Here is a 17638-nt window from a genome sequence, read left to right on the forward strand (position 1 = left end):
TTTCATCCATTTTATGATATGGATTCTCATAAACTACAATGTAACATTTTAAAACCTTAGGCTATAAATAGGCCAAGTTCCAAACAATATTTTAAAAATAGACTATGTAGCAAACATATGGTTTTATCTTTACATCAAACATTTACTTCCTCAAAAGTATTTCAAGCCAATGGGAATTTTCGTTCTAGCAGACTATGCAACAAGCTGTGTACAGACACACTTTGCACTCCAGCTGTAGCAGTAAAATTACTGAAACTGTAATTCTCTTAATATTTAAATAATATATTAAAATTTAATTTTCAGCACCTGGAAGAATCTGTTTGTGTGCCAGCAAATGATGTAGTTGGGCCTGGAGCTGCTATACATATGGGATTCAAAAACAACCTATCACAAATAATTACTAAGAGCAGCTGTACTCATGACACTAGCCATTTAAAAATCAGGTCTTTTTCCATTTTCAAGGATTTCTGCAAAACAGCTGTGTAGTTTTTATATTCTTGTCTTGTTTTGAGTATATTTTTTTAAATTGTTGATTCTGAGATTTTTAGGTTTTCTGATAGTCCAGGCATTTAACAGTTGAAGGTTTCATGACAGACTATAAAAACATGCAACGTTCATTTTCCAACGTTCATTTTCCAGTACATCTTTCAAAATTTTTATAGGACAGAAAGTAAATAGTATAATATGAAAATGCACTCGCTGATATACAACATACATGTGTTACATGAATATACACACAGTACTTGTGTATATGTGTAATATACACATATATATATAATATGTGTACATATTATACACATGTACAAAAGTACAATTCAACATACACATAGATATATATAAGGATATATCATATGGCTCAAAAAACCCCCAAACATTACTTGTATTGTAGGCTTTAATTTATTTTAAGTTGATGGTTTTAAGGTGGAAAGTTTATATTTTAAAAGCATTTTCCAAATTATCTTTTTTCAGAACCACTGCATTTTTAACTGATTTCCAGAAGTTGTTTTCTAGCAACCACTACCAATTTTATGATCATTTGTGAAGAAGAAAGCCTATGTACCACCTTTTTTAATCTCATACCTTTTCAAAAGGTATTTTCTATGTATTTAGAAAAATATATTATGAGATCACATTTCTTAGATAGGATTAATAATGTTTGCACTGGACCTGAAAATTTTTAAAAGTTCAGAAAGATTTAGCTAGAAGCCTTTCTATTATAATTTTAAAATATTCCAACCTGCATTCCTACACATTGAAGTAAAAAGACTCATAATGAAAACCATATATTTTACAATGACATACTGAGAAATAAAACACATTATGCTTCAGGGAGAGAGACCCAAGCATTTATACACTACTACCTTCAATCACTTGAATGCAAGTCATTCACACCACCACTATTGCTAACAAGGCATCCAATTTACGAAACAATGAATAGTGAAATTACATTTAAAAGGTACAAATGACTGTCCAAAGAATGACACTGAAAAATATTAAGTAACAGCTCTACCTCAAGATAAGCCTCACAATTAAAGACTTTTAATGAAGAGAGCCTTCAAAGGCTAAATCAGGAGGCATTGATTAGATTGCTTCTAACTTTGTGTTTTGACACCTTCATCTTTCATGGCATTATATTGTCTCCGTGCATCTTACAAAGGAAGCATTTTACTAAGGCCACACATGAACAGGAGACAGCAGTGCTTATAATAGAGACTGTCAAGGGTGTGAGCCAAAATGGGTCTCATTTGGATTTCAAGTGAAGAAAACTCCTAATGCATTTCATTACAATGTATGTGAAAACCTCTGAAAAGAACGATGGATTGGGATTCTCGTACCTATTAATTTATTGAAATGGATTCCGTTTTTTCTTGTATATCAAGAGGGACCATGTGTTTCAAGCAAGGTAACAATATTATAGTGCCAAATAACTAAATATTCCATGATGACGTATACCCTTCTGCGAGACGAAGAGGATGCAATTTTCTTGATAAGTGGGATTTGAGTTCAGAAATAAATCCTTCAATAGCTTGGCAACAAATAAATGCTCTTTGTTGCTATCAGGTTTAAAGATACAATCAGGAAGCTATGCAATATAGGGATGGAATCCATCTTTGTTACCACAGCATATGAAATTGCATACTGCCCCTTCCCCATGCCAAACTGTCATTCAGGTATTGACTTTTTATTTCATTGGGAGAGTGAGTGATGTAATTTGGGTACCACCTACATAAGTCACCTTTTATTGAAAGATAACAGAACAGGATGCAGAAAAGTAAAAACATTCAAGAAAATTGTAATACATTGCAGGTCAATGTAGCTATAAAGAGATAGCTCTATAGATATATACTTTCCATAGCAAGTATATCACCAATTATCTTATTCACAGTACAAGAAGTTTATATAAATACTTATTTGTCTTTTTCTCACTTTAACTTCAATAACAAAAGTTATTATATGCCTATAATCTGCTATTCAAAAACTGTAAATTATGATCTAATACAGAGAACAGGATACAAAATCCTTCTCTATGCTAAATAATTTTACCAATATAAAAATTTATTAAAAATAAAGCAAGTGTTCTCATTAACCTTAGAAGTGATTGATTGTTCTGCACCAATAACATTCAGTATGTTCAAAGCTCATCTATTTTTTATGGAAATCCTACAACCTGCTAGTTAAACTAAAGGTTAAATATACATAAAGTCTTAAAACAAGACAAAAGTATTCCAAATGTATGTAGCTGATAAGCAGAGTACACAAACACATACATAAATCTGTTCACATTTAAAAACCCAACGCCTTAGAAACTCTCCATTGTCCCACAAAGACTTTAAAGATAAAGAGTTTGCTATCTATGGAATATTAAGAAACTATGTTTATTAAGTTAGGAATTGCCTCTTAAGTTCCAAACTCAACTGAGATAAAAATTACAATAGAAAGAATTAATCAAAACCATAATCAGAGCTAAAGATTATGGTTGCTTTCACAAATCAGTCCCCAACAAGCATTTTATTTGAAGTCAGAGGGAAGTCCAGGGCACATTTTACTGGTTTAACAATAATTATAAAAATACATATATGCAAAAGTATGTAACTAATTTATTTCTTTGTGTATAACACGCAAAAGCAGAAATGTAAGTGAAGTGTGTATATATATATATACATATATATATATGTACTCTGTATAAATTAAATAAACAGTCTGAAAATTTTCAAGATTTGAATCAATATGATTTTTATACTTATATATCATGTGTTTAAGTGGTATATGCACATGTGCCCAAGCAACAGAGAAATCAGCAAGAATCATACAAAACAAAATCAAATTCAATCTTAGCAATAAAGATTGCAGATTTCTACATACAACACAAAACCACAAAGACATGTATTTATTTTATTTTTTAAGAATAGTCATAATTAAATTAGAATGATGCATGTTCCGTATTTGCTCCATATTTTGTCTTGGCAGCTCCTGCATACTCAGGCAGAGCCCATTAAACACATGCGTACAGCAGCTTACTTGTTGAATTATGTATTTAAAGTACTTAAAATTACTAGGGATTTGACTGTGATCTGTACATGAATACATATTTTGGACTTAATTTTTTGCACTGGCATTTCTTCTTCTAAATACATTTTAAATTCTACCACGAACTCAGTTAAAATTAGGTTTTTCCATGACCTAACAAAGGTAATAACATTATCTTTAAATGTAAGCTTTATGACACTAGGAATATACATAACATTTTTTCAGTTGTAAAATTTGACCCATAAACTAAGTGATATACTTATGTTAATTTACCTTTTAAAAGATATTATGTGTTGCTCATTGTTTTTGATAGGGCTTCCATTCATACTGAAGACATGTTTAAAACCACTACATTTTCTCTCAATAAGGAAAATCACTTTATCCACTATCATACTCATTCTCTTTCAATAAAAAAATCAATCATCAAATACTTATTTCCAAGTTCAACTTGTTTTACTCTGATTTACACATGCTGTTCAAATCAGTTCAAATTCTTTCAATTCTACCTGGTATTCTTGGTACTGTTTTTAATAGTATTTGACATTTTAAAAGAACAAGGAGAAAAAGAAACTTTATACATATTATAATAAATTTACACTTAGAAGTTTGTGATCTGGTACTGCTCAGAGCCCTACTTTTTTATAAGAAAAAAAACCCCACCAAAATTAAATCTGTTATATAGGTTTCAAAGTAATAAAGATCTGACTGAGCCCATTGAATAAGGCAATTGCATCGGTTGTCTAAATAGTAGCAATGTCAATGTCAGATATGTGGTTATCTTTTCATCTTGGCCTATTCTCAAATGTAAAAATCAAATGTTTGAAGGGCATTTCACTGACCTGTTATGGCCTCTTCTACTCTCCAACACAATACTACTATTCCTCATATAAGTGCCACATTTTGGATAAAAACCCACTTCATCCACGATGCCTTTGCGACATCTGGCGGTCCTTATTATACATAAACTTTAAGTTTGTTTCTTTGTTGGGTGTTTTCAGTTGCTGTTGGGTACTTTTAGTATAATAATTTTACTCTATTTATTTATTTATTTGCAAACCTACTAGCATGTAAAACTTCAGTCCAAAAGGCTTTGATACCCCCTAGCAGGGGAACAAAAGCAATCTAGTTTGCAAAAACACAAGGCCTACCATGAGTCCATATGGAGCAAAAGGTCACAAATCTTGAGATGCAGTGACATTATGACAATAAGACACTTTTGAGACAGAAGCTGACTCATTTTGAATATAAAAAGGACACTGATCAAATTCTCCCACGCATTTAAAACTATGGAGAAGAATAAGCATGAGGAGAACCTGATGTAGATGGGTAACCGAAGAGAGTTAAAACATACCCTTTAGTTTTCACAATTACAAGATGCCACCAAAAACTTGACAAGTCTGCTTCAGAAGATTTAAAAGCATTATTTTTATGTCATTATCAGATGCTGAGAAAATTTTATTAAAGGAAAAAACACTGTTCACAGGGTGAGCGTTCCCTATAAGAACTCAGCTCTTTTAAAATTAATTCAGTTATGCCAAAGTTTGTTCTACATGTTTCAGTCCTATTATTTATCATTTCAATAAACTATGAGAAAAATATTATAAGCAACAGAAAAATTATCTTCCCTTCTATATCCTTCTTCCTTAGCTATTTCACTGCAGTAGGAAAACCTCATTCTAATTTCTTTATTACAGTAACTGCAGGGGTATTTGATATCAACATTGTGAAACCATAACTTTGCTATTTCTTAGCCCAGCAGGAGAAACTAGTGCATTAAAACTTCACTTGTTCTAACAATTTTTATTTCAAATCAAGAGATGATACAGTAACCAAAGATTAAAGGTATATACTTGAGATATAGAGCATCACTTCTTTAAATTCTAATTTGCTGCATCATGATAAAGATTTAGTTAAACACACTACTGTTCCAAAATGAGTAATATAGTAAATTGTTTGTCCCCATATGAACAGATATGTAGCATGTATTACTAACATTCAAGAAAAATTTCTAATAAATCATAACTGAATCAAATTTAAAAAAATAATCTCTCAAAACTGCTCTTGGTGTGGACTGGATTTAGTGAACAGTCTAATGGTATAGTTCACTATTTCCTTATTTTACAACAAAAGATTTCTGCATCATTAGAATATCTAGTAGGTGCCTGTAAAAGCCACCATTCAAATTTTAATTAAAATTTCAGTAGCCTGTGTTGTCAGTGTGTGTATATGGACAAGATACAAAACTATGCACTGCAGCACAAGCACATGATTCTCTGCAGATTACAGACACATAACCAAATATGTGAGAAATACAGGCCAAAGAAACACTGCTAATTCTAAGTAGTCTTCTCATGCCACAAAACTGCAGGCATACAATCTAGCCTAACATGTTGCATTGAAGTTATTGTACTGAATTCACAGAGACAACTCATTAAGGATGTGAGTGAGCACATTCAGGATTATGTTTTAGTATGGAATAAAAAGATTAAGTAGTCATTGAACTCCATGTACAAAAATTTAGCATGTGACAACATAGATTAAAATCAGAAAACTAAGCAAATTTAAAAAAACAAATCAGGAAATGTCATAAACTAATGAAAAAATTAAAGTATCATGGTATAAGGAGGAGCTTTCCTTCTCCAAAGGAAGATCAATCCTCACTGAAATAAAGATAAATAAGTAAACAACAAACTGACAACACATACTTCTAGAAGTATTAGAGCAATTCCTTTAAGCTGCTATGAACTAAAGCACGGTCTTTTAAGACTTCAGAATCTGTTAATTTTCTATGAAAAATTTTTACCAATAGTGAAAACACTATAAAAGCCTGGTCACACAAACCTTGTTCTGGACTCACGCCTTTCCTGATGAAAAAGTAATAGAAAAAAGCAGCACTTTTTGTCAGATAAGTATCTCTGAATTTTTCTTGCTCATAAAGTTATAGACTGAAGCTGGTTAACTCACATCAGTTAATATCTAAATATTGAGGCTTGGGCATGATATTGGAGAATGATCTGTGAGCATAACTTCATAGTATATGAATCCCATAGGTTACCTTGAACTATGACAATATGGCACTGAAGTTTAGATAGAGATCAATGACCATTCATTTTTAATGCTAAAATTCTGAAACCACTCTATCAAATTTTACTATGCAACAACCATCTATCACTGAGATATGCAAAGAATACCCAATTGTCTCTGCATTCACTTAGAGGTTATAAAGCCCACTGTTTCTATTGCATGATCTAACAGTGATTCCATGTGAAACAATAATAAATGAGATGCCAAAAATAAGACAGAAATGGAAAATAAATTTACTGTTAAAGAGCTACGACATATTTTTAAAGGTTTTTTTTTTTTGCTTGAAAGACAAGAAAACCTTTTATTGTCTACATACCATTTACAGAGGTTTAACTATATATCATATTAATGCTCTCAGTTTTTATCCCAATGTACTGTTAAATTACCCATGTAATTATCCCAAGAGAAATCATGATGGTTATTTTACTGACTATATTTATTGACTGATATAATTACATTAATACTTTTGTGGGAAGAGTTTGGTAGTATTTAAATTCAGCTATCACGCTTTTTATTAGTACAATTAAAAGGATAATTTCTGTATTATTTTAGAGGGTGGGTCTTTTTACAGAGATGTTTAATTTCTGGGTTAAAGCAACAACAGAAAGCTAATGATAAAAAATTTAGGCAATAATTTATGGTCAAACATGAAACAAAACTAAAATTGTCCCTGATCCCAATAGTGAAATCTCTTTAAAATGCAAAAAATGGTTGTTAATTAACATCAGTTCTTTCTAAAATGACAACATGATAGCTGTATATGCCTTAACAAGCCCTCCAATAACAAGCAGTAGCACAACATTTGAGTAAACAGAAAAAGTCTGTTACAAACATAACTTAAAGAGATGTTTTCAAATATCTGCTGACAGAACCTTGTAAAGGCAAGGCAGTTATAACTTTTGATATACCAATAATATAAGACCTTATTGCTGCAATAAATGCAGCACCATTGTTTCCTCATCTTTTGTGTGCACTATGGTGTTTACTGATTCAGCAGGCACTATATTTATGTACAGTTCAATTTGCTTAAATTCAATAAGACCAAAATAACTTTGCAACTGGCAATCCTGGAAATAAAAAAAAAAAAAAAAAGTGAGTGAAGAATGTGTATTGCAAATTAAATCTATTTCTGGATATGAAGACCAAAAGAAAGACAGATGTTCTAAAGAGGGAAACAGAAGATCAGACTACGGCTATTAAGAAATTACTTATCCCAGATGATGGTGGGAAACTGTTCTCATCTGCCTCAGATTTTAGAGAGTATTTTTTACTATACTGAAAATTTATTTTCGGAAAAAATGTGAAAATTGGGGAGACCAAGGAATTAGCAAATACAAAAATTCTAACAAATTCATACACTCTGATAGAGTAAAATTAATTTTTATCCATGGGGAATATATCAATTTAAAGATAATCTGAGGGAAAAAAAAATGATGAGGAAGTATAAGACTTCTGACTAGACTCTCCTTCATTCCAGGGATGCAGAAAGTTTTAGGAAGCATGATGTTGAAAAATTGTATGGTGATTTCAGTGTTTGGCTTCTTATTGTGGGTTTTTCCCATCAGTGCAGGTGAAAAATTCAGTGCAGGTTGATTAACTAATAAAATCTTCTAAGTAATTTCACTTTAAACATTTTATGACTGTCTACATTGCAGCACTACAGCATGACTGAATCTTTGTTCCAGATGATTTTTATAGTAGGGGAAAGTATTGGAAAGTCATGAAGAAAATAGCCAGTCATTTATATGCAGAAAATCCCTGTATTAAATTTTTTTTCTGTCAAAACTTCCATGCACATTTTCTGTGTACGGAAATTTATAATATTAAAACTCTTTACATTAATCATTGCAATCAAAACTGTGTTTCCGTTTAAATGAATATGTTGTATTAATATGAACAAAGGGTGAAAACAGTGTCAGTTACCTTTGTTTCCTAAACTATATAGTATTGCTTGGAAAACAAAAAAATATTTTTTTTTAAAATAAAGGAACTCAATAATGAAAATATGAAAAGAGTTGTGTTTTTCAAGTAAAATGGAAAGACAAAAGTTTAAGAATGTTTGTAGATGTGCCTTGTTTAACAGTTTTATGTGTTGGATGTGACTTTCACAGTCTGTTGGCTGTTGCAGGAAAGACATCACATCTGTGACTTGGCTGTTGATTAATGAGTCTTTCAATTCCCTGCTACCATCTGAAGAAGGGCTGTGGCATTACTAAGCTTCATTGGTTTACTCGCCTTCAGCTGTAGTGCTACCAAGGTATCTTCCATAAAGAAAATCACACCTGGTTAAGGCTAATGAAAACCTTAATATGTCATTTTCTAGACAAGTCAAAAAGCATGTAAAACTAGACAAAAGATGTATTCAAGCAACATGAATGCAGCTTTGTCATAACCTGTCAATTTAAAGACTAACATGAAAAAGCTTTCTTCAATGACATTTTACAGTGTCAACTATCAGAATGACAATTCTTAATTCCTTCTTTGGTATATGAGGCAGTATGCACAATGGTTTCCCACTCTTCTCAAAGACTAAATTTTGTTGTTAGACCCTAGAAAGAAGTTAAGAGGGGAAGAAAAATCCCAATCAAAAGGTTTTTCTGGGTCGAATCATCAGTCAGCATCAAAAACATCCAAATCACTGTATATAGGCAGATTTTAAACTTACTACTTCCTTCACCAACATTGCTGTATCTGCATCATGACTGTAAAATTTCCAAGGTCAGTTTGACATTAACAACTCAACTTAGGGAAGAAGCAATAAGACCTCTAACACTTGTCATCCTTTCTTAAGCAGTGCCAACCTGGCAAGACAGAGGAAGCACATTCAGGAAAGCCATGAGAGAAGTCAATAACTTTGGGAAAGCCATAGCTCTAAGAGACAACAGTTACAGCTGCAAAGGTCTGGGATCTGCACTGTGGCCACCACCACTGTATGCTTTGTCCTGACCTTGATATACTCACTGTTTCAAGAACAAAGCAAGTGCTTTGTTGTTGCAACAGCGAACACTTTAAGGTCAGGACAAAGCATACAGTGTTCCCCATCCTCTTCAGAGAAAAACTAATGAGATTACCACTTCCTAAAATGAATGCAAGGTGATTCAAATTAGATAACCCTTAAAGCCTCACTAAAGCTGAGTCACCTCCCCTTTGCTGCCACAAAGGAACTAAGGATAGCAACAGCCACCACAGATCAGCTACTATGTGATAGCTTTGTATCTTAAATTTAGTCAAAAGAACTAGGTTCTACTCTTTACTTTGCTACAGACCAATTTTGCAGCGTAGAAAGCTTAAAAGTGACTTGCATGACCAGATTTTCCATTTGTTTAACTCTGATACTAATACTTCCCCCTCTACCTTACGGGGAACTTGCATGTCTCAGCTCATTACAGCTTACAAAGAAATTGAGATCCCTGTATGGAAATTGAATTACTCTACATGACTAAAACTTTGATGAAACATCCCTTATCTAAAAGCAGAAAAAGGTTGAAACAATGCCTTGATGGACAAGACAGACTTTTAGCTTGTCAGCTTGTGTCCTGCAGCCTCTTCCCTTGCAGGTGTAGCAAGAAAGTCTATAGATAAGACAAGAAGCTAAGTCGCTGTGTACAATCAGGGAAGTCAGTACTTTGAATCCGATAATTCACATCTATACATTTAGCAATTACACATTACACTTACATTACACTTACAATTGCTATATAACTATGTATCTACTAAGAATGGAAACTTGGATCAATAGAGGTCTGAAAGAGGAAAAAGAAAAGAATAGATAAGAAAAATGAACATGAGTATCTCCACTTAGGAATCCCTAGTGAGAACAGGATTTGAGACAGAGTTGAAAGGAGGGCAAATTATTTACAGATGAAAGGAAATATCTGTTTTTAAGAAAAGCCACCCAAGTCACAGGACAGCAATAACCAGGTTAATTATACAGTGATAAAACATTGAAGTGCCACACTTCCAAGTGATGATTTATAGAATATAAGTACCTGGTTATGAAGAAAAGATACATACCTTTAAAGGAACCAATGAATCCTAACAATAAATACACAAATGTATTATTAACACAATACATTGAATATACCTAGCAGTATACAAAGCCATCCTGGTTCTGGGCAAGACAGTGTTAATTTTTGCACTAGCCACAAAGGGGCATGGCTGAGACCTGGAGGTTACTCTATACCACCTCATGTAGTTTTCTGGGTATGGGGAAAGGGTTTTCTTCGGAGCCAGTGGGGTGGAGGGAGCAGTGGGGTATTATCTCTTGTCAGGGGGTTTCCATGTGAATTGCTTGCCTCTTTCTTGTACCCTCTGTTGTTAGTATTGTTGCTGTTACTACTTGTTTTCTTCGTTCAGTGAATTGTTTCCAGGAAATTACTCTTGTTTCGACCCATGATGTTTATGTTTTGTGCCTCCAATTCCCCTCTCCACAGCACCACGGGGGAGGGGAGGGAAGGGGGAAATGAGTAAGCAGTGGTTCAGTGGTTTGGAGAGTCTCAGCAGGAGCACTGCATTGTGGAATACCATTCCTAAACCAAGACAAAAGCATATCAAAGGATATAAAAATGCAGACAAATGTAATTTGAATGGGGAATGTAATTTAAATGGGGAACCAAGATAGTGTGAGACATTATTAGAAGAAAGAAGTTTGGATCACAGGTCTCTGCCCTAGCCAACACGCTGTGCTTACTACATTTTTGAATGCAAAAAGATGTACAGCTTTCTTCTTACAATATTTTCTTCTTACAATACTTTCTACTTTTGCATTCATTTTATTTTCACTTTTTCTTGAAGGCAGGTTTGAGTATCAAAAAAAGCATCCAATTAGCATTGGATTGGAAACCTTTTATAAAATTTAAGCAATTTCATAGTTGTTAATTAAAGGAGATCTGGTAAGTACATGATTTTGTATTGCAAGGGTAGCAAAGGCCTCATCATAAAAGACTCCCAAGTATTAAAAAGTAGCTCATATTAAGTAAGGTTAAATGGGATATGGCAATCCTTATGTTTTTAGCACCTTCTGTTGGAGATTGTCATCAGAGAGTTTTTTTTTGGTCATATTATTCATCAATATATCTGCACAAGAGAGAGACTGATAACAATCAGAAAAGTGTATTGCATATGGGGAGCCTCATCTTTATCCTCATTTACTTGTGAAATTCACGCTGTAACTGTATACATGATAGGGGCTTGAGTGGCAGTCAAACAGTGTGTACTACTGTTCCTTTGCTTATTGATGTATGTTCTGCCACCAATGCTTCAGAAGTGCCAGGCAAGGAACTAAGCCTACTTCTGACAGATTTTTTAAAGTCACAGTATGTTTTGATTAGCTATGTCAGAAGAGGAGAAGCAGACAAAAGATAATCCTTGTGATGACAGATGTGACATATACCTTGTTATTGACCAACTCATTTATGGAACAGGATCCTTGCTTACCCAGAAAGGTCAAAGTGAGATTTTCCGTAAAAATCCCATTGGCTTTTTTTTTGGTACATCCAGCACCAGGGTCTAAGCCTGACTTTGTGATTAACCAAAAGATGTACAATAATGGATTAATACCTTTCACTTGCTTCTTTTGATACAGGAGCAATGAGATACTGCCTTTCATAGCCTCCTACGCATTTTAGAAAGTCTGTTATCATATGCATTATAAGGGCATCATTTATAGTAACACCAAGCAGGTGATGATTACTGCAATATTAATGGCATCCTAGCTCTTCACCAACCAACATTAATAGTTGACTTGCAACTGTAGCAACAGTATGAATTTCCAATATCCAGCAAATTTGGGTACCAAAGATCTGAGAGCATCTGCAGTTTAGAAGACAGATTAACATACCTAGAAGTATACTAGATATAAGACTGCTGTCCTCTGCCATGCAGATAAGCTCTCTGTCTTGGCATTGTGTCAGTAACTGCTCTTCCATCATTTGTTTCTTTCACAAACAAAATTGTTAGAGAACTTCCCATCTTTTAATACCCTGGAGGTTTTTTCACTCATTTCTCAGACTAGAGACTTTTGTAAAGTTTTATAAAAAATCTTTGACAGACAACAAAACACATACAGTTTGTTGGCATTCTTTTCAGTTTCAAAACTACATAATAAATTTTTCCACACGTTGATAAACTAGATTTTAAAAGTGCGTTTTCTGGATATCTAGATAATCAACAACACAATGAATATAAACATTTTCTATAAATAGTTCACCATATGGCTATCATTCTCAACAGATGGTGTCTGTGTATTCACTAGAATATACAAGAGCTATGCAAATTTTGCCCTGCGATCATTCAAAATTCTAAACAAGGTTTTCTTACTTCAGTTTTATTAAGCTTAATCAAAGTCAAAACACGTAATTTTATCCCTTAGCTTTAATATGGGGAAAAAAATGCCACAACTGTATAAACAAATCAATTTGCAAAAGACAGTACAGTTGAAAGGATTTTAATAAAGAGACACTAGATACAAGATTTTCTCAATCCTAGGACAATACTCTGTTGCTAATGATATTTTTAACCTACCCAAAAAGCAGACCCACCTGTAAACAGTCCAGTAGTTCATCAACAAGAATGCATGTTATGAAAAAATCTTATGAAAAAATCTGTAGTCCAAGGGATCTGAGAGTTTATATGTATTTTGATGAAAAGTTCTCATATGCATTGTAATGGCATCACTTATAGTAACACTAGTCAGGTGATGATTACTGCAGTATTAACGGCACCCTTGCTCTTCACCAACCATCATTAATAGTTGACTTGTAGCTGTAGCAACAAAGCCTACTAGAAAGCCGACAGATTTTATCCAGTTTTAGTAAAAAACAAACTTACTCAATTTTTTACGGTTTCCTGACAGCCAATATATAAACATCTCCATGTTTTCAACTTTCAGAAGTTCAGAATCTTTATCAACACATGACCAAAAGTTGGCAAGATACTTGGCTATCCTGTTCCAACTTAAAACTATTTAAGTTCCTATCACTGTATAAACATTTTCTGGAAAGTTCTTCTTGAGCTACATTGGCTTGTCTGTTGGAAATCAAATTCTAATTTTCAGTTTAGACATTTTTATAGCATTTCTTATCCACTTGAACAAATACTAATTTTAATTTCTATAGTTTTTCAAACTTGTTACTATTTCCTCACCTGACACACTTACGGTAAAAGTAACACGTTCCCATTCCTCTCTTAGTTATTAAGTTGTTAAGCTTTCTGTTCTGAAGGTCCTGACTGTTATTGGCTTTGTCAGTCATGAGTTCTTCTCTATCTATTTCTACAGCTCCCAGCATGCTCCTGTAGCAGGATCTACATCATTCCAACTAAATCACTACTTGTCCCTGCACAGACACCAGCTCTTAGTGGAACATCCCTAAGTGTAGAGGAGGGAATCTCAGCCATTCCTCTTCAGAACTGCAAATAACTGCAATACTGGATAATGGCTTCACATGTTACAAAAATGTCTCTTTTTTTCCTCCTCTTTATAGTGACAGGAATATCTGAACATTATCGTAGGGTATTCAGTGCACCTGAAAGCCCTGCACAACTGCAGACAGCAAGTCACATCTCAAAGCCCTACAAAATAATAATATCTTCTAACCATTACAAATTGCCAAGATATTCCTCTGAAAATTAATGGTCATAAATTTAACTTTTATATAAAGGAGAGTACATACACAAGAAGAATAATGCACGGTAGTGTGCTCTGGAATTGTGCCTCAGTGTTGACAACACATGAGCTTTTTACCTACTGCTAAGTACTTGCTGATTTTCAACACACTGATTTGACCAGACAATAACAACTGTAACTTTATGAGCAGGACACTAAATATAAGTCAAGATATGTGTAATTAAACAACAATTGCTCTTCTTGCTTTAATACATGTATTAGAGGTAAGGAACTCCCATTTGTTATTGGAGTAGCTAAAAGGATGAACAAGTGACAAGCGAGTCCAAGACTTGAAAAGGCATATGTGTGTAGGATATTTTTTAAACCTGTATAAATCAAGTTCATAGGTTAGTTGAATGTTAATGGTCTTATTGCTAAAAGATACTGTTTCAAGTATAATTGAGAAATAAATTTTAACTTTTATTCTTCCAGTTCAAACTATATACATAATATAGACACCTATGTATTATTAATTTTTGAGTAAATTAAAATCAGATAGGTTGAAGTTTGTTAAATTCAATGGCCTTAGAGCGTGCTAAATTGTAGCATTGTGTTGTTTATACAGGTTTTATTGTAAAGTTGGTCATTTTTTATAAGTTAAGATTTGGTTTGACCCTCGGTTCCCCCCATGTTCTCCCTCATAATGGTTTGTTCCTCCCACCAGTGACCTGTCCATCATTGTAACCAACCCCTTTCATTTTGAGAAATTTCTATGTCAATCTTCCCTTACCTGACATATGATTTGTCCCCTGAGCCTTTTCCCTCCCCTGGGCCATTCTTATTGGTTCAGTTGTGTCCCTCGCTCCTCCCCTGGGCTTCGTTCATTGGTTCCCTCGTGTCTCCTCCCATCACACCCTTCCCCTTTATCAGTGCCTCCCCAACGTTTTTTCCCTGACACCGTCACTGGCCCTGCCTGGCTTGGTGAGGCGCCTTGGCATCCGCACGTGTGTCCACTCCTTCCTTCCTTCGCCTCAGTGCTTCGCAGTCCTGCTCTTGCCTGCGTCACCACACTGCAGACGGAGCCACTACTCAGGGTTCTCACAGAGCACCTGGGAGTGGCGGGATTCATGGTCTCCACCGGTCACTCTGGGAGCGGCTAGCCAGCACCCGTCAGCTCCAGTAGCCGCGGACGAGACTGCACTAAATTGATGTTTTGTCAAATGCTTTTTATTGATTCAATGTTGCTTTTAACTTTTTCTAAAGTTCCCTGATTTTCTCAAGTTTGCCAGTTAAGTTTTTACTGTTTTGACTCTTGAGGAGTATCTTGTTGTATTCCTCCCTTGCATCTAACTCAGGGTGCTTACGTAAATCCCTGTAAGCCCCTTTCAGGGAATCAGTGAGAGGATTCCGGAGCCCTACAACTGCTACATCTTTAATTTGAAAAATTTCCTGGATGCTTTTACTTTGAGGATCACAGGAATGCATGGATTAGATTCCCATCATTGTGTGAAGCCAGCAATGAGTAGTAGACAACAATTCATTTCCTTTTTAACCAGTCCTAAAAGTATTTTACTTTCCCCTAACCACCAACCAATTAATTTGCCCAACACTTGCTGGCTCTGGGACAATGCTCTCATAACACCCTCTCACCTAACTCAGTCATTAACTAGGTTAGGGGAGCACTTCCCTTGTAAATGAGTCCCCTAAGCATTTTCACTTTTTTTTTTTTCCTCAAAAGAAAGACTGTGCTTTTTAAACTATATATGCAACTGACAGTATTTTTTCTTGAAATATGAAAATAAGTAAATAAATACCATTCTAACATCACTGTGAACTGGTGAAAATATTTTTGCCCGCAGAGACATAACTATTCAGGGAAAGCTTTAGCATGTGTCAAAGGAAGGAGTAATTTAAATATTGTGGTGCTCCACTTTATAAACTGATTGTTCTGAAACAGCTCAAGTACTGCCTGTGGTTTTGTTTAACTCATCTCAGGAGGGAAAGAGTAGAAACAGAATAGGTCCACCATAAATGGGAGGTCAAAATAATCACACACTCATTCAGCTTGAACATTAAGTCTTGAGCACAAGTAATGCAGATTTATGCAGTTCTAGGAAGGATCAGGAAGAATCACCTAAAGATAGGGCTCACTTGAGTCTTCCTGCAAAGCTTGTTTGTGTAGCCACAAGAACAGCTAGAATTGTCCTAGTCAGCTGGAAAGTATGAGCAGACCCCCTTAAGCTATGATAAAAATAAAGTCAGATAAAGACAGATAAAGGTGTGCTGTCGATGCCAGCTGCTATGGCAGATTCTGGATCAGCTATTCTACTTTTTATGATCACAGTGGATCTAAATGATGTGCTGGATTGCAGAGTGGTTGAAATAATAGATCCATGCTCTAATCATTCATTACTTGCATAATGTCACTTCTAGATGAGAATTTCCTTACCATGTAGAAGGGCAATGAATTAAGACATTTTCAAATTAGGAAAGATTACAACAATTAGGAAATTAATTAAATTTTAAAAAATAGATGATATGACAAGGATGTGAAATACAGAGAAGGAGAGAGGAGGCATACACATGATTTCTTTCTAATATCTATAAAGAGATCAGAAGAAAAATAAAATGTGTTTTAAGGGAACAGTGAATATGGAATGTCCACACAAAATACTTCCTGTGCAAATCACAGCAGCCCTTTGCTCCCTTTGGCTCATATTGATGACAATAACATGAAGTGAAGTTCAAGAACCAATTTTAGTCTAAGAGCCTCTTTTAGAAGGACAATCTACTTCATTTTCAATGAAGGACATGAGATAGCAATCAACAGGAGAACCATCAAAATAAAAAAAAAAAATAGTACTGTATTTTCTCTGACATTTAACACAAAAAGTCTGTGAAGTTTCACATTCTGTCTGGTAACAGGTAACAAAGGACATCAAGAAGAGAATGGAATAACAAATTTTTGCTGGCATGATTTTTTGTGCAATTAAACTTTTGGGAAAGAACAATTTCCGTAGGGAAAGAAGTAATCTTATCTGAATTAAGATGGAAGACTCAAAACAGACTAAAACTATTTTATATATGAAATGAAGGAAGAATTAAATGTTTAAGACTAACTGCTAGTGATAAATTGAGAAAATGAGACAAATACCCCAAAACCTTTATGACATGCAGATTCACACAATTTGAAATCATCACTCTAGTTTCTTGCTAGAGGAACAGTCAGTTCAAAAGTTGACTGATGGGATCTTATTAGGTATCATCAGGAGGATTAAGAATTAAGAAGTGAATGTCTTAGATCAGTGTGCAACATGTAAGTTTTCACAAGTGACAAATATTAACAAAAACAAATAACAAACAAACAAACAAACCACACTACCCCCCAAAAAAATTCCACCTAAATTTTTCTGAATTTAAGAT

General features: G+C 34.2%; 1 protein-coding gene across 1 annotated transcript in view; it reads right to left on the minus strand.

Annotated features, from left to right (window-relative positions):
• The window catches only part of KIAA0825 (KIAA0825 ortholog), a 232646-nt gene that overhangs the window by 91450 nt on the left and 123558 nt on the right, over positions 1-17638 (minus strand). The gene's annotated exons all lie outside the window — the stretch shown is intronic.

This window comes from Molothrus ater, chromosome Z (assembly GCF_012460135.2).
Source record: "Molothrus ater isolate BHLD 08-10-18 breed brown headed cowbird chromosome Z, BPBGC_Mater_1.1, whole genome shotgun sequence".
In the NCBI taxonomy this organism is placed as follows: domain Eukaryota; kingdom Metazoa; phylum Chordata; class Aves; order Passeriformes; family Icteridae; genus Molothrus; species Molothrus ater.